Genomic DNA, 26,147 nt, shown 5'->3' with positions numbered 1-26,147 from the left:
ACCGTGGACCCTTAGGTAGAAGGGGCCCCGAGGCCCAGGCCTTGTCGGCCTGTGTGACGATCGAGCCCTGTTCATACGTAGTAAACATAGATCAATTACAGTCAGACAGGGTAACTCTGTGTCATGCCAATTTACTTGGTGCCACTTCAAATTTTTTACTGTACTTGACGTTAACAACAACAACAACATTTAAAAAAATATATTAATAACATTAATAATATTGATAATAACAATAATACTACTATTACTAATAATAATAATAATACCATTAATATTAACAATATTAATAATAATAATAATAATAATAATAATAACAGAAAGTCGATTTCTTCACTCACCTGGCAAGGTTATGAAAGTTTTCTGCTCTTTATTCAACAACAAGAAGTTCCGTCCTAAACAAAACAAACCAACTTTCCCGGACACCAACATCGAATTTCTAGTATCTGATCAATATTCTCTTAATTTGACTGCAAATTATGTCAAGCACACCAAGGACGTATATAAGGAAGGGGCTGAGGAAAAATTTTTTTAACTAAAAGTAGTTATTATTTAGTTTTAGTTTGCTCACTGATAATTTACAAACTTTAGGCTACAAATAATAATAATAATAATAATAATAATAATAATAATAATAATAATAATAATAATAATAATAATAATAATAATAATAATAATAAAATAATAATAATAATTAATAAATGAATGAAAAAGTAATGATAGTGCTAATAGTACTTATAATACGTTAGATCAGGGATTTCCGAACTGGGTGCCGCAGGAAGAGGTGAGGGGTGCCGCGAAGTGCCCATTGTAATAATATGTACGTAAAACTAGACTAGATGCCGTGAAAAAATTCTAATTTTTCAAAAGGTACCGCGATAAAGTTTGGGAAACCTGCGTTAGAACTAGGCAATGGCGTGAAGTTCAGAACGGGTCAGGGGTTCAGTACCCCTTATTCAAGAAAAGAACGCGTCTTGGGAAAGCGAAGTTATATTAACAAAAATAAAAGCAAATAATTTTTCGAAAACAAACCTTTAAATTAAAAATATTTAACAGATGCAGGTTGTTGCTTAGAAAATTAAGTTCCCGTCTCTTTCTTTCACCCCTCCTCCTTTTCCCCCTAGTCAGTCTGAAAAGAAGGGTTTTCAAATGTTTTTCTCCTCAACTCTCGTCCCCTGCAAGAAATTTAAAATAAGTTTTAGTTGTTCGATTAATAATGGAAATTGATGTTCTAAAAACGCATTTGTTTAGGCTCTTTTCGACCAACAATTTCAAAACATTTCTGGAGGAAGGTCCCCGAATCAATATCTATTCACTAACGTAACGACCAATTATTTTTTAATTAAAAAAAAAACAACCGCTTAAAAAAAACACCCAGGAACTAAAGCAAAAAAATAATTGGTCACATTCACATATGATTTCCTACCCAAACCTATAAATCAAATTCATTTTACAATTCCAAAACAAAAATCAACTAAACTAAACATCAAATTATAAAATAAACACTGATTTTAAATACTATACCACAAATTGTTTTAATACCTAACTAACTATATACAATCTCTTAATTTTTTACTCACCTTTTCAAGTCAGTGCCTCCTATAAACCAGTACCTAACCTACTGAAAACCCACCGAATCCTGAGCTAAACAATAATTTAACTAGCAGGAAATTAATCATTAAAACCAAACCTAGTCAGTTACAACAGGTAGTAGTTTAGAGGATTTCAATTTTGAAACATTTTAGAGGAAGATCTCTAACCCCGCTCCTCACTTCTAAATGTCTCCAAAGATAACCTGATATTGAGTTTTACCTTTCAGGGGAGGATTCTCTCTTCCTTATCAAAATTTGCTTAATGTTGGGGGAAAATCTGGATTGCTTTTGAAAAGAAGTTTTAAAATAAAAAAAAAAATCAAAAGTTGCTGACTATTCATCGGGTAATCACGTTAACGTTACCAAAACCGTTAACGTTTCCAAATATGGTCCACAATCACGTTTATAAGATTTCAATTACGAAAAATTTTCGGACGAGGTTCCAACTGCTCCCGTATGAAATCTGAAAATGAAAAAACATACAATTTCGAAAAGTGGAGAGTATTTAAATCCCTCCCCCTAATATCAGTGAAAAGTATCTCTCCCCCTAGTATCTCTTTAAAACTTCGTTTTTTAGGACTTCAATTTCAAACCAGTTTTTGTGGAGAACCCCAGAGCCACCCTGCCCATAACATTATCGAAGTTAGTCTGAAACTGCTTTTATAGAACTTCAATTGCGAAAAAAATTGAGCAGATGAATTTCGCTCTTTTATTTTTTAAAATCAATCGGGCGGGCAATTTAAAGAAGTCCCGTTCCTTTCATTACCCTAACGTCAACAAATAGCCTATAACGGCGTTTTTAAGATTTCAAATTCTAAAAATTTTCGCAGAAAGCCTCCCGAATATTTCCTCTCCGTAGCATCACCAGAGAAGAAACCGTCTAAAACTGTGTTCCTAGGGCTACAATTTAAAAAAATTTCCGTGGAAAACCCCCCGGAACCCCCTTTTCTCCCTCGTTAGAAGCGAGAGTTTAAGAGTGCCCTCCCTTTTTTTCTTTTTTTTTTTTTTTTGGTTGCGACACTGGGTGACGGTATGAAGTCCTTGACCCAACTCGAAAGAAATGAGAAGATTAAGTCACTGTTGCTCCCCCCCCCCCCCAAGAAAAAAATGGAAATTGAAAAAGGGGGGGAGGGAGGGAGAGGGAACTGATCTTGGTTTTGGACCCCCCTCCAAAATAAAAACATATATGCGCCACTGAAGCATACATTTTTAGTATCTTAAGTTCATGGAAACTAAATATGCCTCTCTCATCTGATGAAATAGATACGTAAAAAATAACGAACAAATAAAGTTATAGCAACTTTTAAACAATGTGGTTAAATATTTTTTCCATAAAAAAATCATAAATTACCTTCAAAAAGAGAGGAAAAAAAAAAAAAAACTAAAAATCGAAAGCTCACCAAAATAAATACATTTTATCCAAAAGAAAAAGTTTTATCTTACGTGTAAAAATTTCCGTGCAACGGGGGGAAAACAAAATCCGTCTAGGATTTTATTTTTCCCTCGTTGCCAAAATTTAAAAAATAATAATAACGTAAAATGAAATACAGATACTTCAAAAAATAATAAAATATCCACCATCATCAGCATCATCATCAAAAGAAAAAAAAATCGACTGCACAGCTCTCCCTGTTAAAACATAAAGGACTCCGAACTTTCCTTTTACGGGAAAGATTCCCGTAGCCAAAATTAGAATAAATAAATTAAAACTTGAGAATAAAAATGAAAAAAAAAAAAAATCAATTCAATAATTATTATTTCAGTCTTAGAAACCAGGGCTTCGGATTCGGAGTGATGTTGGAGTAAAGGAAATGGAGTCGGAAGCCAAAATTTTAAATTTTCAAGAGTCGGAGTCGAGTTTTTCTCCCTCAAGGTCTGCTGGGGGGCTCTGAGGGGGGTGTTTTCAACCCCCTCCCCAACGATGCGCCACTGCTAGGGGGCGAAGCTTGATACTACGAAGAAGTTAACCACATTTAAGGTATTTACGATGCTATTTTCACGAAAATATTAAATTTGTGTAGCGTAAATTCCCGGCTTAGTAGAAGGTTATAGTACAGCGGTTCTAAACTTGTTCTAAAACAGGAAATCGCGACTCACAGATGTGTCGCTAAATCAACGACTTTCTAATGACTTGTTCAGTCTTACTTTAAAATTAAAAAAGACGATTAAACTTACTATGATTTTCTATCGGGGTTGCAACTTCGGGGGTCGGTGAGCGGGGCTTTCGAACACCTCAAAAATGCTAATGGGAGTGCCAGAGGTAAGCAAAATAAATAAATAAATAAATAAATAAAGGATGAGTAAATTATATCAAGTGTCTCTGTAAATATTCAGTGTGCCGAGAAAGAAATGCGTTTCAGCAGGCAAGACTTCGGAAAAGTGGGTCACAATGTTTTAAAGTGTGAGAACATTGCTATTGTTAGCGGTTTCATCTTTAGAATCTGACAACACTCGACTAAATATTAGAGTGGTTCGAAAAAAACATTTTTTTTTTATTTCGAAATCGCGTTACCTCTCAAAAGTTGTAGTTTGGTATCTCAATTGGGGAAAAATAATTTTAAAAACTCTAAGTTGATTTCTTCAGTTCACGCATAAGGCTGAAAGTTTGAAAAAATATGCTAAAAATTGATTCTTTTAAAAAATAATAAAAGTTGTTATTTAATATTTTTGTAACGCAACAGCCATAAATTAAGAGTACATAGCGTAATTTGAACCTGAAAAATATCTCATAGGTTTTACATAAGATCTTTCGTTTGCGCATACGCCTTAAATTGGGCTAAAATCTCCTGACCAATCTGATGCATATGCGCGCTCTAAAGATCTTATATAAAAGCTATAAAATATGTTTTAGGTTCAAATTAAGCTATATACTGACAATGTATGGCTGTTGCATTATGAAAAAATGCAAAAAACGAATTTTATTATTTTTTGAAAAATTCAATTTCTAGCATATTTTTTGCGCGAACTGAAGATGTCAACTTTGAATTTTTTAATTATTTTTCCCCAATTGAGGATAGCAAACTGCAACTTTTGAGAGGTAACGCGATTCCAAAATAAAAAAATCGATTTTTTCGAACCACCTTACTGCATATTCTACTAATGAAGAGATGAAGATGAACATTAAAAGAAAATATGATGAACTTAGGGTTTCAACTTCACTGACAGGGAATCCAGTAGTAGTTGATTCAGAATTATTTTTGTTTGCCTGACGTAGAAACAAGGTGAATTGTCTTAGTAAAACATACTTTTTTCGTTTTTTTAAAATAAATTAAAATTTTAAAAAGTAATCCCGACATTCTGAAAAATAAGTTGTGGAATTATGAACTTCAAAATGAATAGTAGACTTATTACTGATCATTTGTGCATAACAGTATTAGATATCTCCCTCGCATGTCATACTTAAACCAAGAGAAAGGCGCGATAAATCACGAAATCAAAGGCACCTTCCGAAAGGAACGAGTTTCTTTGTAAACGAAAATGGCATTAAATTTACTGATGAAGATCCAATATACCCGGAAAGAAAAAAAAAGGGGGGGGGGACGTGAACGGAATTGAAAGATAATAACTCTGTTTTTCCAAAATCTATTCTCCAATATATGATTTAATGACAAAAAAAAAAAAAAAAACTAGTATGTTGTGGCCATCACGAAACTTTCTTCTATATTTTTCTTTTTTTTCTGATCCCTCCCCATGCTTGACGAGGAAGCAATATTCCCAACAAAAACAAAATTACACATGCAAACTTGACGACCATCCTAATGTCTGAATTATTGCAAAAGCAAAGCAAAGAGCAAAAATTGAAAGTTATTTTAAAAGCCTTGCTTGAATTAATTACAAATATTTTATTTGTTGACAAACATAAGATGGCAACAGTTAAAAATTTTAAATCATTGAGATAATATTTCCTATCATTTCCATACAATTAAAATCACGAGAAATACGCAGACAATCTATTACGATTTATCTTTCTTATTGTTGCATTAATAAAAATATTTTTATTCGCAAAAAAAAAAAAAAAAAAAAAAAAAAATCAACACCTCTTGGAACGATCGGCGTCAAAATTGAACCAAAGCCTGTTTACAAATGGATTCACATATATTCCAAATTTCAACCAGAACGTAGCATTACTTCTTGAGATAGGGCACTCAAAATGGAAAAAAAGAACGGGTGATTGCGCTACCCCCTTTTTAGCTGTTGACACAAAAATAAAATCAGTTCTTATACCCACTAAGGGCTACTTGCCGATAAATTTTTCTTTCATTCCGTTCATTATTTCTTGAGATACAGCAGTCACAATTGACGACAAAAAACGTTCTATAGCTCAACCCCCGTTTGAGTTATTGACACCAAAATTGAATCAGCACCTGTTCCTGTTAATACCAACATATGGACCAAATTTTGTTTGATTCCGCCAGTTACTTCCTTAGGAATAGCAAGCACGCGTAACTCGAAAAACGTCCCATTGCTCCACCCCCCTTGGAGGAATTCGCGCCAAAAACTAATGGGCACAAGTTCACATAGGGGCACATATGTGTACTAAATTTCGTTCGATTTCATGCGGTAGTTTTTGTTGTAGAGCGGCCACAAAAAACTGGTCACACACAGACGTGACACACATACATACACACACACACACACACACACACACACACACACATACATACACACACACAGACAGACAGACATTTTCCAAAAATGGTCGAAATGAACTCAGCACACCTCAAAACGTTCGAATCCGTCAAAATTCGAAATTCGAAAATTTGCACGAATCCAATACTTTCTTCTATATATTAGATATAGAAGAAAGTAAAAAAAAACAAGGAATTAAAACCACATTTTGAAACTTTCGAAAACAACAGAGATTTTTTAAAAAGTCAAACAATGCCGCGAAAAAAGAAAGATCTTGTATAGAACGCGTTTTTGAATACGAATAAAATCTTTAACTTTATTAAAAAGAAACAACGTAAAAAACAACAGAAAAACTATTTAAACGAGCACGAGCCAAGGTCAAGTTTTACATTAAATCTGATCAAAGTTTATATTTGTTCCTTTTTGATAAACTTAAAATTTCGTTGTACCACACAAATAAAAACTATTTCTGAAAATTGTATGACTTTCTTATTTTTTTCTCTTTTTTCAGCGGTGGGAGGGGGGGGGGGGGGAAGTGACGCTACAAATTGTCGTCCCGGTTGTCCTCCGCGTTAGGTACGCCACCGATTTATACCTTATACACACGTTACAAAACCGCTAATTTACATTTCAGTCAAAAGAATAAGTCACTTACCAAAATGTTCCAAAATCTTGGATTCGTTTTTATTCCAAAATGTTTGTCCTTCTGCAGTTCTCAAAGATTGAAGGGGGGAGGCGGGGTCTGTAATCATACTTATTCTATCCCTCTCCAAGACGTACTGCAACGGTCGGATCTAAAGAAGGGATTAAGGGGATTATGACCTCACTTCCTCCCGATCCCCCAAGCTGTAGACAATATTTTGAAATGTGGAAGAAAATCTTCCTCAAGGTTCATCATATTTAAGTTTCAATTTGTAGCAAAACAAATCCTATTTTCTTTTAAAAAAAATTAAAAAAAAAAAAAAACGCTTGTGAAAGTTGTACACTTCAAAACAGCTTTGCTTGAGACTTTTTCCATAGAGCTGGTTCCTGGTGGTAGTGCAATAAAAAGTAACTAAGAAGAGTCTTCCCCCAATCACGTTTAATACAGCAAACTCATTTGGCAAGATTTACTGTAAAGCCAATCCCCAAGCTGCAGATAGCACGTAAATTGATTAAGCACTTGTGTAAGTGTGAATCTTTTGTTGTTCACACTGTAGTTCATTATTCCTTTCCCTTACCACTTTAAAGTAATCTAGTTCGAATGCGATGAAAAAAATTGTTATCTAGTGCCCTTTGGTAGTAATGTATAAGGAAATGTTTTTTAAATTTCGTCTGATAGGAGGGTTCTTGCAATTTAGTATAGGACCAGCCAGCTAGCAAAACCAGCAACAAAATCAATAACAAGAACTTAGACAAAATTATACGTTCGAAGCAAGTTCAAGAGACGCTCGGGCGATAGAATGTTGTTGTCTTCCTTCTTTCTATTAAAAGAACAAAAAGAGAAAAATGCAGATAAAAACCCATCCATAAAATTCTGCTCCAGATACGGACTCAGTGGCTGCTATGTCTACGTACACACCTGATTCTTCTTTTACTGAAAAAAAAAAAAAAAAAAGCTGCCGAGTCTGATTTATATTTATTATATCATTGATTTTGTTATTGGATTTTCGCAGTATTTTTTAAAAAGTATTAAGTTTTAATGATATATTTCTGTATATAAGATGCTAAAAGTCGAATTGCATACTAACATATTATACACTTTATGTTCAAATATAACATGTAATGATTGTAGCAATTTTGAGTTTGAAAATTACTTTGAAGTATCTGTTTGAAAGAAGACTTCTTTTTAATTCCTGCGGAATTAATGAAGTTTATAACCTAATGCCTTATTCCTCGCCGATTCGATACCTTTTAGGGGCGAATTTACAAGTTTTGGAGCCCATTGCAATGTAATTTTGTAGGCTGCTTTGTCCACGTAAAACACTTTTTTTATGTTCGTTTTTGGATCCTCATTGTGACTCTTAATTAGTTCAAACCATTCGCAATTGAGACGTTGATCTTGTCGCTACTGGTCCCCACACAGTCGCAGAAAATTTGTGCACCGAAAACTATATTCCTGATCATGATGCCCACAATCCGTCCCTGCAGTTAATCCCAGGAGAAGTTAAACCATTTTGGTTTGAAAACTACAAATCGTTTCCATCCGGAAAAAGAGAAATTTACCTTTTTTCCCCGATGTGCATTGAACATGTTCCATGTAGAAATTTTCACGTTAACTGGAATGACTTACCGTGATATGTTTGTTCTTTTTGCTATTCAAATGAAATAATTTCTATCAGACAGATCGAGGAGAAAGAAATAAAAGGTTCCTCCCCTTTATTTTTCTTCCAAAAAAAAAAAAAAATATGCATTTAATGCAACTATAAAATTACGCATTTACTGTATTTAACGTTAAGTTTCATGTTTAAAAAGCATGCAGTTTTTATTAACATGTCAACGAGTGTTTTAATGCATATTAACTTTATAAAAGGCAAATTCACAAAAGAATTACAATCTACCGCTTCAAGGGCACGGAAACACGCTTCTTCTGCTGTAACAAAAGAGCAAATTAAATGTTCTGTCCCGCGTTTACATGGTTATTCATGTATGAGATTACTATATGTTTTGAGGCTTTATTAAATATTAAGATTTCAATCTGAGGCTAATTTTGAGAGCTTCGTTGCCTCTAAACGTTTATTGAACACTTGATAAGCTTTGATATTTGTTTTTTCTTTCATTTCCTCCCTCTCTTTGTGGGATTTGTTATTCTGCAAAGCGCTCTCTACAACTGTGACTTCCACCGTGACTCATCCCGAAAGGAATCCATTCTACCAATCGCTACATTTTGCTATCTTACAAATTCTTAAATCTCATTGGCGGAACCAGCCTTCACATTGCTCCGCCTCATCTACTCTCTCCGTTTCCTGAACAAGCGATAGGCGGAGACTAATCAAATTCGGCTCCGCCTTTGCCATGACGTCAACTTCGAGTCCGCCCAGTTTCTCTCTCGCCGTTGTCGCCACATCGAAAAAGGCCATGATCGGCGCAGTTCCGAGGACGGAGTGTTGTGTTTGTGTCGGTTGTGTCGATCAGATTGTGGCCAAAGTTTGTTGATGGGAGAAAAAGTGAGCTGTGCGTAAATTTTGTGCAAAAACATCCGACTCTAGGATTTCTCTCCCCCTCTTGTTTGTGTGTTTTTATTTTTGAGCGAAGATCTCCTTTTTGGATAGATCGTGACACCGGCTCCGTGTTCCGTCTACTAGCAGCGGCGATGACTACGGCTACTCGCGGGGAGTGTTAACCCGGCGCGCGAGAGCTCGACAGTTGGCCTTGGAGGACTTAAACTCTATCTGTGCAAAACTTAGATCATCTCGCCGATAACATTTATCTCTCAGACCCATCAATCAACCGAATTATGGTTCGTATTATTTATTTTTTCTTGTTTAATTAAATAATTATTGTATTTCAATTGTGACAACAATCAATCACTACTATCTTAGAATACTATCGTGACATTTTGATAGATTTAAATAATAAATCAGTACTCTGATCCGTCACTTTAATAAATTTCTTGTTTGCCAATATCAGATCGTACGACCCCGCCTATAACGACTCAACATACCGTTTGGTACATTTGCAAGTTCGTGCAGTTTGGTTTTAAAAACTTTTCTGCACTTACGTTTTGTTTTTTAAATATACCGCCTCTTATACTGGATTATTAAAACTTATTTATTTCCTTCAAGCCCCGCCAATGTCCATCATACTTCTACCCTGGTGAGGGTTTAACTAGATGCGGCGACTGAGGAGTAAAGAATATCAAAATGAAAAATGTAAACGACATCAAATATTTCTCAAAAATGATGAACAAATATTTTTGATACAACAACAAAATGCACTTATCTACTTTGACAAACCCGTTCTTGTCATTGGTGTGAACTGAAAATTGTCTAATTGGTTATAAAAATTAGCAAAGAGTTCATTAAATTTTCCCTATTCATGCCCGCAGTGAGGAGTGAAAGGTTGGTCAAACTCCTCCCACACCAAAGGCTTCGGTTTGCCAATCCTAGTATGGTAGCTTACTTGCCCGTAATGACTGTTATGCTGTTCTGATTCTGCTTCTTTTCCACCCACAAGTAAAATCCTGGCTGGACTAGTGCTCTCATGTATATTTTGTCCGCTGCAATAGCATTCACTGTTGATATTTGCATTCTAAACCGACGTCTTTCTCATCACTTTCCATTACAACTTCAATAGTAACAACTATCCGAATCAATAGGGACTGGATCCCTTTCGAATGAAAGGATTTCTTTCCGAAAGTGTTTAATTCTGTACGTATGTGAAAATGAGACAGAAAAAAGACTATTTTAAACAGAAAAAAAAGGGCTTTTGATCAATCAAATGAAAAGGCAACACTTTTACATGTATAGCGTGCTTACAAGTGTTCATTAGATCTGTACAATAGTGCAGAAGACGTACTTTCACTTAATATGAAATTCATTACTTGCTGAATAGCTCAGGCAAAGAGTGACCCGTTTGATTAGCTTCATGGAGGGAATCATTATTTTGCTAGTAGCGATTCGGATAGTTGGAGTTCTACTATATTGATTTTTAATAATTGCCTGTCAGACATATGAATACTGGTGATTCAATAAGAAAAAATAAGATAGATACAGGATCTTAACTTCAGTATTTCTGGGAAGGGGGCAGTGACAAAAGCGGTAAGACAGAAGATAGACACACACACACATACAATGATAGGGGAAAGGCAAATAATCCTTCTTGTTTCTCTCAAAGTTATCAGCTTCAAAATCATTGTTTTCCAATTATGCGCTTGCACTCAATTTTGATACTTTGATTAATTACTTCATAACTTTTTAATATTACACTAAACATTACTTCAACAATTAAAAAAATTAATAAAATAAATTTCAAAATATAATAGTCACATTTTAAACTAGTCTGTTATAGCGCTATTGAACTTGACCAAAATGTTTCGCTACATATTGCACTACCAACCATTCCCATGTTTTTTAGTGTAATACAGCTTGGTAAATCATTTGTGTGTGTGTGTGTGCTTAAAGGTAAAGTTAATACCTAATTTTATTATTACATTCTCATCTGTCTAAATTTCTTGTGTCCTTCAAAATGTCTTTTACAATCATTATTACATAGTTTAATATAACCGAAGACATAAAAATTCCATCTGACCAAGTAGAATTGCATGGAAATATTCTGTAAATTTTTCTGTAGTTAAATTTACAAACAACAGCAGTTAAGAAAAAACTTTGCATTTAGTTTGCTTTCACTGTTAAATAAGTACATATAAGCTCTACTTTCTGAGTCTTGTAAGATTGCTGAAGCCATACATAACATTTACTGTGCAAATAGATTTGCCGACCATCGAGCTTGATCCAGGGACAAAATTTTGGCGTGCCCCTACCCCTCCACTCCCCAACGTTTCCCCAAAATTCATCCCATGTGTCATGGACGAAGTGATGAAGTATACAGTTACACTGCCTTCTCCCTCCTTCTGATAAACAGTCTAGTCCCTGTGCAGGTGAATTCAAACTTCCGACTACTGTTCATTACATTTTTTACCGCTGCGATTTATTTAAAGATCAGTTTTACATTTAAAAAAAAAAATATATTAATACCGATTTAACTTTGATGTTCACATTGTGTTTATAGCACTAAATCTTCACAATGATTTTTGAACACATACACTTGTCTCCTTTTTTAGTGTGTACTTTGAAACACACTTTTTGGAACAGTTTTCAAAATACTTGTCTGAACAATAATTTAGCTTAGCAAATTTTTTTTAAGACGTGGGAACACATTTGAGAACATTTTTTGAACGCTGACACATGCCCCCCCCCCTTTTTTTTTACAAGTTAATGTAAAATAGTGACATCATTGTATTCATTTTTTAGCAGTTCTTAAAAAATTGTAATCTTTAGGTATTGATTGAGGCACTAGAAAGAGTTTCATACGACTTTTTGTGAATCGCTTAATATTCCTGAAGTTCAAAAAACTACAAAGAATTGAAGTTGTGTAATAGGCAAAACATCCTACAGATCACCAAACTTCCATCAAATTCAACTTTGCTCAGAGGGCATTTAAAGAGTTGATCTTGTCAAATGTGACATCAAATTTTGAGCTTTGAAAATTCATTTAAATAAATGACACATGAAATAATACTAACTGGATAGTATGTCAATCAAGTAGCTCCCAGTATGTCTGTTGTATGTTTATCTGAGCAAAAGCAGGAGGGGTGATACTATCTCCTAAACAAGAAAGGCGCATAATTCAAAAGTTTAGTTTTGGTTATGAGTATCTTCAAAAATGGTTGTTTTGCTCCCTTAAAATACATTCTGTTTTTATCCTATTAACTGACACTTTCATTAGCTTCAATATTGGGGGGAAATGATTTTTATTCGTATTAGTGTTAAGATCAGATGAGAAAAATCAATCATGGGATTTTTCTGTATTGAAACTAATTTCTGATGTAAGAAACGTGGCCACAGGGGGTGGGAAAAACGATCGCAACAGTATTTTTATATATTTCATATTGCTGAAAAATATGTACATTGATGTTTTACCATACTGGGGGGGGGAGGTGGAATATAAAGTACACCTTTTACTGTAAAATCAAGTTTGCCACAAAATTACAGAACTTCTTGCAAAAAAAGAAAACAACTTCTGACGAATTCCTTTTTCTTATTCAGTTTGTGAATGATAAAATTGTAAAACATAGTTTTTTTTATTATTGAAATAGATATAAATGGTAAGAGTTTGAAAGGGGATTACCCCCTGTCAAGCCCCCCCCCCCTTTTTTCGTTTGACTCCAAAATGTTCAAATTTACATATATATTTTTTAATTTATTTTTTATAGAACAATAAAAAAAATCCAACGATTTTTGTAAGGAATAGTAAAAAGTAAGTTATGGCTCAAGCTTTCTAATGTCAAATATTCGTATGAAGACTCTCTACATTTCTTTCTTTATTCCTATTATAGAATAAACACGGCTAAAAATGAACCGACAAAGAGAGACGGATATCGACGAAGCATTTCTTCCAATACGGACAGATATTTATAAATACATAGATGCTTTGTTTTTTTACGGTGTAAAAAATGTATTAAATTCTTCAGAAGTGGACACTTTTTAACCAATCAAATTTTAAGAAACTAACATTGAAAATCGATTTTTTGAGTGTAATTAAAATTGTGCTTGAGAAGCGTATTAATATCAATCATTATTTTTCTTCTTTTTTTTTTACTTTTTTAAAAAATTTGCTTCATTAGCTTTCGTAAATGTTTCATTTTAACTATGTAAAACTCTAAAACAGTAATAAGAAATTAATTAAAAAACTCACATTTTACCGTATTTATTCTGTCATATATCCAGAGTTTACTTTCAAAATTTGTATTTTTAAACAATTGCTGTTTTCAGTGCATTTTTTTCACGTTTTTTTTTTTTTTTTGTAAAAATAATGCAATGGTAAATTGCGTTTAAACCATTTTTCCTTGTAGTGAATCCTTCCAAACCCCATGGTAAGGTCCCCCAAATATTTTTCCACAACTACACCAATGTTATAAGCATGTTCAGTGTTTTCAGTGCTTTTCTTTTTAGATTACTTTTATTAAGAGAAGTTAGTCTTACATTCATTCCAATTGTTTCAATCACTTTAAATTAATGGAATGGCGATCTTCTCTAGCTTACGACAAATTTTGTAATCCACTAGCTAAAGCAGAGTTTTTTTTTTTTTTTTTTCCCTTGAAGGTTGAGTTTTGTTTGCAACATAATTCTTAAATGTGTACATGAATTAGTAAACTATTATTAGCAATGTGGCTAAAAATCGAGTTTGGAGGATTTGGTTTCCAATGTATGTTTGTGAAAGTTAGTTGAACCATCTTAGACGTCGCCGTTTTTTCAAGCGTTTTATACTTGTTCGATTATGTTGTTCCTATATTGTGGAGATTGCAATATATGCAGCATTTAATTTCTAAAAAATCGCTGAGTAATTCTCAAGAAGGGATTGACAAGGTATGATTTAAAAACTAAAAGTCATAACCCTAGGGAAAAAAGGATTAAATCATTTTACAGCTTTCTTGCAGTAAGGTGCAAAATATTCCATAATAATTCAGATAATAGCTTCCCCTCAGCTGCACTTAGTTGCTCCAATAGCTGCCCCAGATGTTTTTAGCCAGGTTAAAAAATTTATTTTCCGCCCAAAACCCAATCAATTCCAACATTTTATTTTCACAAGTTTAAAATGACGCAAGTTAAAAATTTCGTTTTGATATTTTTTGGAGAGGTTTTCATAAAAACGCGTAAATAATTTGACCTGCATAGCTATGTGCGTGGAGGGCTTTATACCAGTAAGGGTCGTTGGAGTTGAACGAAGAAAGGCAAGAAATTTAGGAGATAAGCCCTCCGAGATAGGATTATGATTAGTGAAAGTAGAAAAAGACGTTTTTGGAATTACTTCCGAAAATTTGGGTGTATTGTCCTTTCAAGAGGCTGAGAAAAATAACGTGTAACACTGATTTAATTAAGACAAAAAGTTCTCTGACATTTTAGAGAGCAAGTACAATCTTGTGTCGAACGATAATTTTCAAAATCGATTTGACAAAATAACCAACAGTTCAAAAGAAGTTCAAAAGATATCATAGCTAAGAACAGTGTTGAGCAGCTTGGGAAAATATCAAGTGGAGAACGAGTTGTGATGACAGCAGCTGTGTGCTGTGTGAGTGCTGGGGATTTTTTTTTTTTTTTTATGTTCCTCTAATCCGAAAATAAAACATTTTAGAAAATAAATCTCTCTTTCTATAACTTATTGTTATTTGTAGTGTTTATTGATCACCTGTTATAAATACTTGTAAGTTACGCATTGATTTTTTATTTGAGAATGTGGTTCATCGATGGAAACTCGATGGTCCATCCATAGCAATCGGTAGCCATGAACCACATGCTAACATATTTATTTTTAATTTTCATTCTTTATTGTGAATATTTGTCATGAAAGTGACAATTATTATTAAAAGAGATGTATACTGAAAAATTGTTTCTATAATTAACGTAAATTTTGAGTCGGATTTCCTTTCTAAAAATCGAAAACTTATGTTGACGGCAACCTTCCTCTACAGTTATTTTAATAATAATAATTTGAAAGCAAAGGTGAGAAGTTTCCACTCAAATTAACCCTCAAGGCATTCCAAAAGTTCGCCAAGCATTGCCTGACAAAAAATACTTAAGAGAATATTAAAATAAAAAAGCTCTGTCGCTTACAAATCGCTACGGTATTCTACATAGCACACGAACCACATTAGTTTGTTCGGTGGGAGGTTTAATCAATTAGCGCCGAGATTCCTTCCTACTGCTGAGCGTTAAAAGCCCTGCGTGTGGCGGGGCCGCCCCCCCACAGACGACCGTCGAAAACAAACCCTTCCCCCAACCCCAGTGGGCTCAATTCCGCTCTCTGCTGTCAGTTCTCCCTTTCAATTGATTACTCTGCCGGCGACGAAAGTTTCGAACGATGCAGCATTTGGCATGACTCCCAGGAAAATTCTACCTGCGGGAGTGGTCCACAGGGTATTCGAATATGTTTTTGAACGCAACCAGGCTTTTAAATAACCCGGATTATGCTGTCGGAAGCGATTGAGGTTCTTTTTTTTTAAAGTAGGTTATGACATTCTTTCTTATTTTAAAACTGTTTGTGAAACTGAGAGTCGTCGTAGACTGTCAGTCTGCCTGTGGCTTGCCTTAACCTAAGTTAATCATATGTTTATGAAGCATGAATGAAGATTTAAAAGGGAAAAAGCTGACCTTTTTTTAAGTATTTTAATTGTTTTTTGTTAAAATTTACAACAAAAAAAAATGCTTTTAAAAATCCCAACAATTACTATTTTTAATTTTAAGAAGAATAATATCCATCTGAATTTATAGCCATTGATACAAAGTTTCGAATAGAAGAAATAATAATAATCGTAGAATGATATTCAGGATTCTTGAATTTAGATCATTTATGTACGTAAGATAACAGTTTTCTACCCCAGAGTCCGAATGACGTAAGTCATATTATGGTAATTTTACAGGAGAGAGGAAAACCTTTTTATCTAGCGCATGTAAAAGATGGGGCACGCGTTCTTTTAACCCTGGTAAAAAATGGAAAAGGATTTTTTTTTCTTTTTTTTTTAAGAATAACGTTCACATGGCTCGATGCGGAATAGACTTCTTTATACAATGCACTAATAAACGGAAAATAGCAATTTTTGGACTTACGTCACTCTGGCTCTGATGTACAGAATTTTTGATGCTACGTATTGTTGATACCGAAACAACCATTCATCCCTTGATCATTTGAAAGTAACCCTAGGTGACGCCACACACAGCATCATTTTAAACTTCACTTTCCATTCTTCTTTCTCTGAAAAAGAAGGAGCTCGCCTTGCTCTATATTGCTTGCCTCGCCAATCTGATTTCAATTCTTTATCAATGGGGTTGTTTCCTTCAGTCAAAAGTACTACTTTTAGTCACTGAAATTGATAGACTAAGCAAAAATAATAACATGGACCCAGAAAATACTTTAATTTTCCCAGCAGTTATTTTTTAATTATTTTTTTTAATGTCCGATTTTTCAAACAAGGCGTGGTCTTTATAACGTCACAAATTTACATTTGGCACATCTGTCTGCCGCGATTCCACGTTATGATAATCAAGAAGGGAATTAAATATTGCACTCTACGCTTGCTATCAACCATATCGTTGCCAGTACACGTGATTAAAAAAGCAAATTAAAAATTACGTTTTGCGAATGGCAACAGTGAATGGCATTTCATCATTTGTGATGTCATCGGCAGAAGCGTAAACAATGAAAGGGCACCGATTTAAGTAGTTTTTTAAAAATATTAAACTAAGTCAATTTAAAAAAAAAATGGTCAGAAGCATGCTCTTACCGAAAAAAATACTTTTGAAATTTTGAAAATGACCCCATTCTTAATTGCATTTCTAACGCTTCAAAAGGAAAAAAAAAACACGTACCTAACATTAATACAAAATAAAAAATGCATTATAAAATTGTAATTTTTAACGTTTGTCGCCTGCCTCAGGGCTGGATACAGGAGGTCATTACCCCACCTTAACAGTCAACTTTATTATACATGCACATTGTAATCAAGCAATTTATGCATAAAATGTATACAATTGCAGTGATATTTTAAATTCATTAAGAAAAGGGAAAGTAAACATTTCAAGTACTACTTATATTCATTGTCCTATTTATCGGTTCATTATTCCTGGACTATTGGGTGCTTTTCATTGACACACAAGCAGTTTCCGAATTTTTTTTTGCACCCAAAACCGTAGGTTCGTTTGTAGAGAAGGGGGGAGGGGACATTTCCCAGCATGACTCCCCTCCCATAAAATGGTAGTCTGTATCCACCCCAAACCAGCCTATTAAGACTTTTTAAGCAATTTGAATTTTACGTAGTTTCCTTTAGGTACTTGAGGAGAATTTCACAAGAATTCGTCAAACTTTTCAATAAAGTCTCACGGAATTCAGAAAAATGAAAAGCACTAAGAAGGAGGAATTATTCAGAAACTTTGAACGTGAGAAACGAATTTCTATATTTTGAAAACAAAGGGGGGGGGGGGAGGGAGATTCTCCTCTTTTCTAAACTTAGTTGTAGTGGTCATTAGACAGTGAGAAAGAAAGGGGTGCAGTTGACAAACGGAAGATTTTGAGCATGGAAGATTTAAAGCCTTAATTTTTAAAAAGCACGCCGGATTGTTTCGCCTGTCTGAATTTTCTTGATTTTAACGCATATTGCCAAACCTACTATGGTATTTTATATCAATGTCAGGATGGTTATGACATCCCACTCATTAAGCAAAATTCTGCTATTTATTAAGGTGGTTACTATTTTTCTCAAACAATGTATGCTTTCACGAAGACTTTGTAATGTGTAATGTTATTCGTATTGTAAGCATCCTGCGTGATGCAAAAAAAAAAAAAAAAAAATCAACTGCTTATCAAAGATTGTATATGTATTGTTTCTAAATTCAATAAATGGGTGAGATTTCTCATTTCGAGCGTGATATTTACGGTGAACTGGCAAGGATGCCCAACTAAATGCTTAGGGTCGGTGCTTAACTGTCCCTGAAGTCCCATTTGTCAGGGGAACTCCCCGACATCTAAAACAGATGAACCATAAAAATGGTACGTGCGGGGGACTTCGGGGTGTCATGTCATGAGGCAAAATCTGACTGAAATATTGTTGTCTACAATTTTTAATTTTTTTGCCCTTAACCCCTTTGCTTCTATTTATGAAATTTAAACATTACTTACGAAATTCCTTAGTAGTTAGACCATTTAATTCGTCGATGAAAGCAGGGGCATGGGCGCCCATTTATGCAAAGTTGCAAGGGGGGTTCAAATATTTTCCCTGTGGTTTAGCTGGATATTTTCCCGTGGAAACTGATTTCAGGACAGATTAGAGTCATTAAAATTTGACATTTTTAATAACTTATTCATTAACGGCTGGAGATAAATGTTTTTACATTTTTGCAAAGAAAAAAGTACTAAAAGCAATGAAGTTCTAATTTCAAAGGGGGGGGGGGCTCGAGCCCTCCTTGCACCCCTATATGGGCGCCCTTGAGTAGAAGTAGTGGAATATATACCGTGAAAGCTATTTGTATCGTACCTTGAAACTTATAAACTTTAAAGGGAAATTACAGATGATTTTTCTGAATCCTGATGGCTCTATATTAGAAATTCTCAAATTTGAAAAGCCCTCGGGCAGTTTTTACCCGTATATCTTAAACAGCTTTTATTAACTCAAAAAAAAAAAAAAAAAGCATTTTTTTTCTATATTTTTTAAGCTAATTTTACGACTACTTTTTATAATTTTCTGTTTGTTTTTTTCAATGGTAATTACCATGTACAGTACCTAATTACAATCAGAGATACAGCTGAGGCGCGCGAACACTCCTTGGCATTTGCCATTTTGGAGAAATGAAATGTATATGAAATCAGGAATATAACATTAATAATCATTAATTCAATGGGAAAAAAAAAAAAAAAACCTTTTTGCATATAAATGAAAGATGGCAGGGAAAGAAGAGACATGTACAGTGGACTCCGATTAATTGAATCAGAGGTAAATTGAATCAACCGCTATATTGAGTCAAATCGTCCCAAACAAAAAAAAAAAAAAAAAAAAAAAACGAACTTTATTAAAATAGCCGCTTTATTGAATCGGCAATTTTACGGAATCAGCAACTTTACTGAATCAAAACTGTTTAGAACAAGCGAGATTCATATAGTCGGCTGTCACTGTATTACGCATTTTGATTTTTAGCGTTAAGAATGTTTGATATTTTAAGTTTTTAAAAGTGAAAACATTCAAGTTCAATATTTTAAACATTCTAATAGCTTTTCTTCATTTTCCCGACAATAATTTTTTTTTGAAAATACGACAGAATTTTTGAGGTATGTTCCCGGTTTTCAATACTTGCGGCATTCAAACTATCTGATTATACAATATATATATAAAATAAATAAATTTATTATCAGAAAATCATAACAAAAACATTGCAGGTAACTTATGCAAGTTTCACCGGTCAAATTTCTGTTGAAAAAAAATTGCTTTTTCGAAATGTTTAATAATACAAGTGTAGATTTCAAATATCTGATGAATGTACAGGCATCCCTCGTATCACACGGTTAATTCGTTCCGTGTTTTACGAAACCTTTTTATTCATATTTTTTTTTACTTATTTTTTAACCTAATTAATCATGTACATATCATAAATCATGTAAATGTGGACTGTGTTGTATCGAAACCATGTTCCGTGTTATATTGAAACTGTGTTACACGAGACCTTGAAATAATGTAAACCAAGGAATGTGTGCCGTGTTATATCGAAACCAAGTCTTAAGGTACAAATTTTATAATAGCTAAAATTTCGGCTCAATAGAACATACAAACAAAAACTGGCTACCAGAACTTACAAAGACCCACTGGTTCAAAAATAAAAGTTGTTATAAACGATAAAACTTAATTATTTTACATGCCTCAAATTAAAACTGTTATACACGACAATAAACAACTTTATCAACTTTCTTTACTGAGAACAAAACGCATTGTATAAGAAAAAAAATCTGAGCTTTTCTATAGGAATAAAGTTCGTCTGAGCAACAACAACAAAACAAAATATAAAATAAAATAAATTGAATTATTCTGCCGTGTGCAGGTAAAGGGCAGTAACTGCAAGCTTTTCGTTTTTTTTTTTTTTTTTTTTTTTTTTTTTTTTTTTTTTTTTTTTTGCATTTTTGTCATCTATTGTACGTTAGCTTTATTATACAAGCTTGCTTATTTGGTTTCCGCTGGAAAAAAGGCACGGAAAAAACGTCTAATTCCAAGATTTCCCTATGGTTAATATTGAATCCAAGACATATTTCTTCAAATGTCTCGAAAACTCATTTCTGCAGATATTGCCGTTTACCTGCACACGGCAGTATTCTACTTAATTTATTTCATATTTTGTTTCGACTAAATTTTTTATTTATATCGTTTGCCGAACTCAGCTCATGTTTAATCCTAATTCGCAACTCCACAGCACGAATACGCTACCTTGCGGTGATTAACAGAACTAAAGAAAAAGGTAAAATATTCCGTTTCACGTGTTTTTGGGGGGAAAATTACAGTCTTCAGGCAGTTTGTGGTATAATGTAATTTTAGAGGAATAGAAAAGAAAGTTTCCCACAAACACGATGAAAAATTACTGTCATTCATTAAGCTTCAAAGCAAGTTATAAGTTACGGCATCTGTTTGTTTTACCTTTTTCACCCGCCATTAGACAGTGGCTGCAGCCCCCCCCCCCCTATAGTTTATTGGAGTTGCGAATGTTATTTTCTTGCAATGCGTTGGACTTTTTCTTTTCAGAACACTAATGAGAAAAAGAAAGTATGTACAGTAGTTAAAAGTTAGTGTTATACGGGGAAACCAAACTTTTGAGCCGAAGACAGACAATTTTTCGTAAAAGTTCCATAAAAAAAAAGTAAAAGCTTATTACAGTTATTATCATACATTTTTTAACAGTGTATTGAACAAAAATGAAATTCCTTCTTTTAAAATTCGTGTTACATCAAAACCGTGTAGCATTTTAGTTTTGCACCGTGTAATATCGAAACCGTGTTGTAGAAGTACCGTGTTGTACGAGGGACGCCTGTACTACTTGCTGTAAAAAATACACCCTTTTTACCAGGACTATCCCTCTCCCGAAGAGACTAAAACCCCCCAGTTCAAGACTGCATTCTGCGCCGTGAAACTCTCTCCCTCCCCGCCCCACTCGTGGGAACCTCTGATTTTCAACCTGGTTACAAAGCGTAAAATAAACAAGTTTGATGCTTATTAATAGCTAAATGCAAACACCTGTTGCTAATATATTTTGAAGTATTTTTACACCAGGAGGGGAGCGGGGGATCCCAATAACTTTCTTTGAAACATATAAATTTTAGAAAATGCTTTACCCTTCATGATTATCTCTCTCTCTCTCTCTCTGAAGCTATGAACCATTGAGTTCACCTAATCTGCGCTATTCCGCCGAAGACGAGTAAAGGGCAATAACTGTAAATTTCTCATTTTCATTTTTTTTTTTTTTTTGCATTTTTGTCATCTTTTGTACGGAAGCTTTACTGTACATGCATGCTTATTTGGTTTCCGATGAAAAAAAGCCGCAGAAAAAAAACCCGTTTAATTTCAACATTTCACTATTGTTAGTATTGAATCCGAAACGCGTTTCTTTAAACATCTCTAAAACTCATTTCAGAAAAAGGCTACCGTTTACTGTTCAACCACCGATTGCATGGAATTTTCACACGTCCAGATAAGACGAATCTATGTGAATAAGGGGGAAAAGTAAAAATTTGATGCACATATTCCGCTCATTCGAATGAGACTCTGCTTCTGCAAAAGCTGACATCGGTAAAAAATAAAAGATTCGTCCATTTCCGGCTGTAAAACAGATGTTTGTCTTTCCATACAATCCGTGGTCACACAGTACCCGCCCACTACAAAAATTTTTAGATCGCCTGGTTTTAGATGCAGCAAGTCAACCCCGAAATGTGACGTAGCACATTTCCACAACTGAGAAATTATTCTGATGTAAACAGCTTGGCAAGTTACAAAATTGCAAAAGAAAAAGCTCCTCGCGCTGAAACAAACAGAACTTTTGAACTCCAAAATGCCACATATGCAATTTTCTTTCTTCAATCTGCAATTGATGCTAATGTAAACATCTTCCAAAAAAATCCTCAATTATTTTGCAACGATTAACACCATGATTTTTCAATGAAACGAATTTTTATGCATCATCAAAAGTTTAAAACAAACATTTGATATGCGTATTCATAACTAACACCTATCGCTAACACTTAGGGGCATGCTTATGGAATCAATTATTCTAATCTGACACTTTTTCTTTGAGCCGTAAGAACATTAAATTAATGATCTTAACGCACCTAACGCCGTAATTTATAAAGCGCCGAGAGTACAATAATTACATTCAATGAAGAAATTAATGCGCAGTATGAGGGAATTTTTGGGATAATTGGGACTTCGGTGCGCAAATAGAATCTTTTGATCACGGATCTGCATCTGCATTTTGAACCTTCCCCTCCTGTGTATAGTTATGCTCAGGAGGTGTCAACAAACCAGTTTTGGGGAAGATTTATTGCTTTCGATAATGAAAACCATTCGTTACCGCAAGTCACTACAGTAATTCGCGATAGCCTGATTTACATCAATTAAACAGATTGTAATGATTCATTTATATGGTGAGTTGCATAGGATTAAGTAATTTCCCTTGCATCTGAATGGGAGCTATAGAATTTCGTGTTTGTTTATATGCGATAGCTACTTTTTAACTATTCGTTTGTTGTACACTTATCGTTGCTTCCCCCTCCCCTGTTATAGAATAAGCAAGGAACGGAATCCTGGACGATGATCCATAAAAATAGGAAATTCACCTATGTATCTCGAAGTATTTCTGGGCGCGATGTTAGATTTGTCAACCGAGGAAAAACATGCTTTGTAGATCCTCGGTAAAACTTTCTAAGCTGCTGTAGAATTAAAAAATTTAGTGTTCTTATCTTTATTAAGTTTTGCATAATTGATAATTTTACAGTGTACAATATTTTCCCAAAAACGGCACGAACCTGAAAAGAAGTCGAACAATTATTTTCTATTCATGGATAATTGATGTTCGAAAAATTCTAATAATGCGCTTAGAAAAAAAAAGTCGAATATTGGACTTCCACAACGGAATCAACGAAGTAAAATACAATCCTTTTTAAGCTGAAATTTCTTTTAAGTTTTAAAATCGGTTTAACATCAAGCATCTATTTGTTAATAATGTATGACTCATAAAGCTTAAAAATTAAGGAAAATGTTAAGGTAAATGTGTAGTACTGTAAAATTAAGGGCGTACTTAACAGAAATTTGTTACTACTAATTGTACGTGAAAAAGTAAGAGAAGGCTACGCCAATCGATACACATGACTTACTCTGCGAAGCATATAATACTCCATTCCCACTCTTCAGTTGAGCCTAATTCAGTATAGAGATTAGCACCCTTAGAAAATTAAATTTATTCAAAAAATACTATAATTACAATTATAAAGTTGCAAAGAATCACCTCATAGCCACCATAACTTTTATCTTCACTTGTTCGAGGTAGAATCGTTCCATGTTTGCGAACTTCTCGCTAGTGTGCTAAAATGGTTTCAGCTAACAGTATGAAAATTTTTTAACCTTCCATATGGGGTTGTTTTGCCGTCAGCTTTGTTATGGCTATTCCAGACTGACGAACCCAAAACAAGGGAGAAACTCCAGTCTCTGGATTCTGTAATTGAGCTACTCGGTATTGGCTTTTTAAATTACTACTTTGATACGTTGATTTATTCCTCGTTTTTCAACGAAATTTGCCACCTTTAATAGCTATAATCAGTTGGTCACGTGGTAACTTCAATGGATAATAATGCACCATTAAAAAAGAAGATTTTTGAGTCAATACAAGACAAGATACAATGCGAGGATACATTCGGGGTGTGGGTGGGAGTCGAGCCCGTCACACCAAACTATTCATTTAGAGATTATACACCACGACTGATGCCCCAAAGTGACTCAAATAAGGTCAAAAAAAAAAAAAAAAAAGCACCCATTTGAAAATTATTGTCTTAAAATATCGTCAACTTCCGTGTCCATCTGAAGGATTTTTGAAAACTAGAAAATTACTAAAAACTGACTACCAAACGGCACGATTTTGAAGGCCACAGATCTGCACGAAAATCTGGATTTAGGTCAATTCTCACTAGATATGATCCCAAGTAAAGCAGTTTAACTGTGTAGGCCCTAGTGTGACTGCAACGGGGATTCAAAGTGGTTATAAGAGACCAAAAGAACAATGGTATTTTGACCTTTTTTTTTTGCATTTGCATTTGCATTTGCATTGCAGTATGAGCCAATTAATGCATTCACTAAATAGCATAAATCCCTCCATTCCTCGTTGTACTGACAAGACACGTTAAATAACTTGAGAGGGCAGATATTGTCGCAAAGCTTCAAATTCCAGTGAAAACGACGTTGGAATTCTGGAGTCCTGTATATTAGTGTGGTTTAGACGGCAAAAACTTGAGAGTCACGAATCTGGATAAACTTCTAGATTTAGGTCAATTCGTACTAGACATGAGCCCAGATAAAATACTTTGAGTGCATAGGCTTTAGTATGGCTGCAAGGAGGGTTTAAATTTGCATGCTTGGTACCGGAACTGCAATAGCGTTTTCTTTAGAATTGGAAACTTTTGCACAATTGCTCTTTTAACTTCTATTACATCTCTTGTTAATACAACGTAGGGGCGGTGAAATTTATTCTATACGGTGAATGCATTCAGTAAGACGATACTGCAATGCAATACCAAGAAAAGAGTAAAAAAAGTTTAATTTGAAAGGAAAAACCATTGCTTTTTTCTGGAGCTAAACTAGAAACTTTGGGCCCCCATTGCGGCCGAACTAGAGCCTGTGCACTCCAACCGCTTCACCTGCGTTCATATCTAGTGGAATTTAATCTAAATCTAGAATTTTTTCCAGATCCGTGACCCTCAAGGTCGTGCCGTTTGGTAGTTGAGAAGAGACAATTTAAGGGGGGAAACCAGTTTAGAAGGCCGAAATTTTAGTGTTTTTCGTGATTTTTTTTAGCAGGAAAGAAATAATCAGAATTTCTTTAAATTAGGAGCATATTTTGTTCCTATTTTGAAGTACACCTTGTAATTTTTCGAAGTCATTTCCACCAGAATTAGTGGAGTGAGAAGCTGCTGTCCATGGGCGGTCGCCATCAGAGCTTGTTGCTGGTGTGCATGACCGCAGCCACAATTTTTGTCTGTAATCATTACAATTTTTCTTTCTCGTAAACGACATATTTCCTTAGAATATGAACCTAATTGAGATTTAAAAAGTTGAAAATTGCACGTTTTTTAGGTGTTTCATTACAACGTTATGTTTTTATACCATTTTTTTCACACATCTTGCATTAAAAAATTTTTTAATTATATGATCAAAGAGTTAGGTTCATACAGAGTATAATAGAAAAAAAATATACTCACACAAATTTTCAGAACGATTGGTCAAAAACTCTGAGCTACAATGCACACCAGTTAAAAAAAGTTGTTTCGAGAAAAACGCATTTGAAAAAAAAAAAAAAAAAAATGCTGTGAACGTTTTTGAATCTCCACAGTCATTTCAAGTGCTCATATCATTCGAACTAATCGGAATTTTTCACTCAAATTTTCGCAACATATTTTTGAATAGTTTTACTAACATTTTATGACATAAAGAAAAAAGTGAATTTT

At 34.2% G+C, this 26,147-nt stretch overlaps 1 protein-coding gene across 3 annotated transcripts in view; it reads left to right on the top strand.

Moving 5' to 3' along the window:
* The first annotated feature begins 9,312 nt into the window (after window positions 1–9,312).
* Window positions 9,313–26,147, top strand: part of LOC129232821 (GATA-binding factor 2-like) — a 117,758-nt gene continuing 100,923 nt past the window's right edge. For all 3 annotated transcript variants that reach the window (XR_008581398.1, XM_054866931.1, XM_054866923.1), the window contains exon 1: window positions 9,313–9,657. The gene's annotated coding sequence lies outside the window, so the exon portion shown is untranslated. The remainder of the gene's footprint in view (window positions 9,658–26,147) is intronic.

The sequence above is a fragment of the Uloborus diversus genome, chromosome 1 (genome assembly GCF_026930045.1).
Source record: "Uloborus diversus isolate 005 chromosome 1, Udiv.v.3.1, whole genome shotgun sequence".
Lineage (NCBI taxonomy): Eukaryota > Metazoa > Arthropoda > Arachnida > Araneae > Uloboridae > Uloborus > Uloborus diversus.
This window is presented reverse-complemented; position numbering and strand designations above follow the sequence as displayed.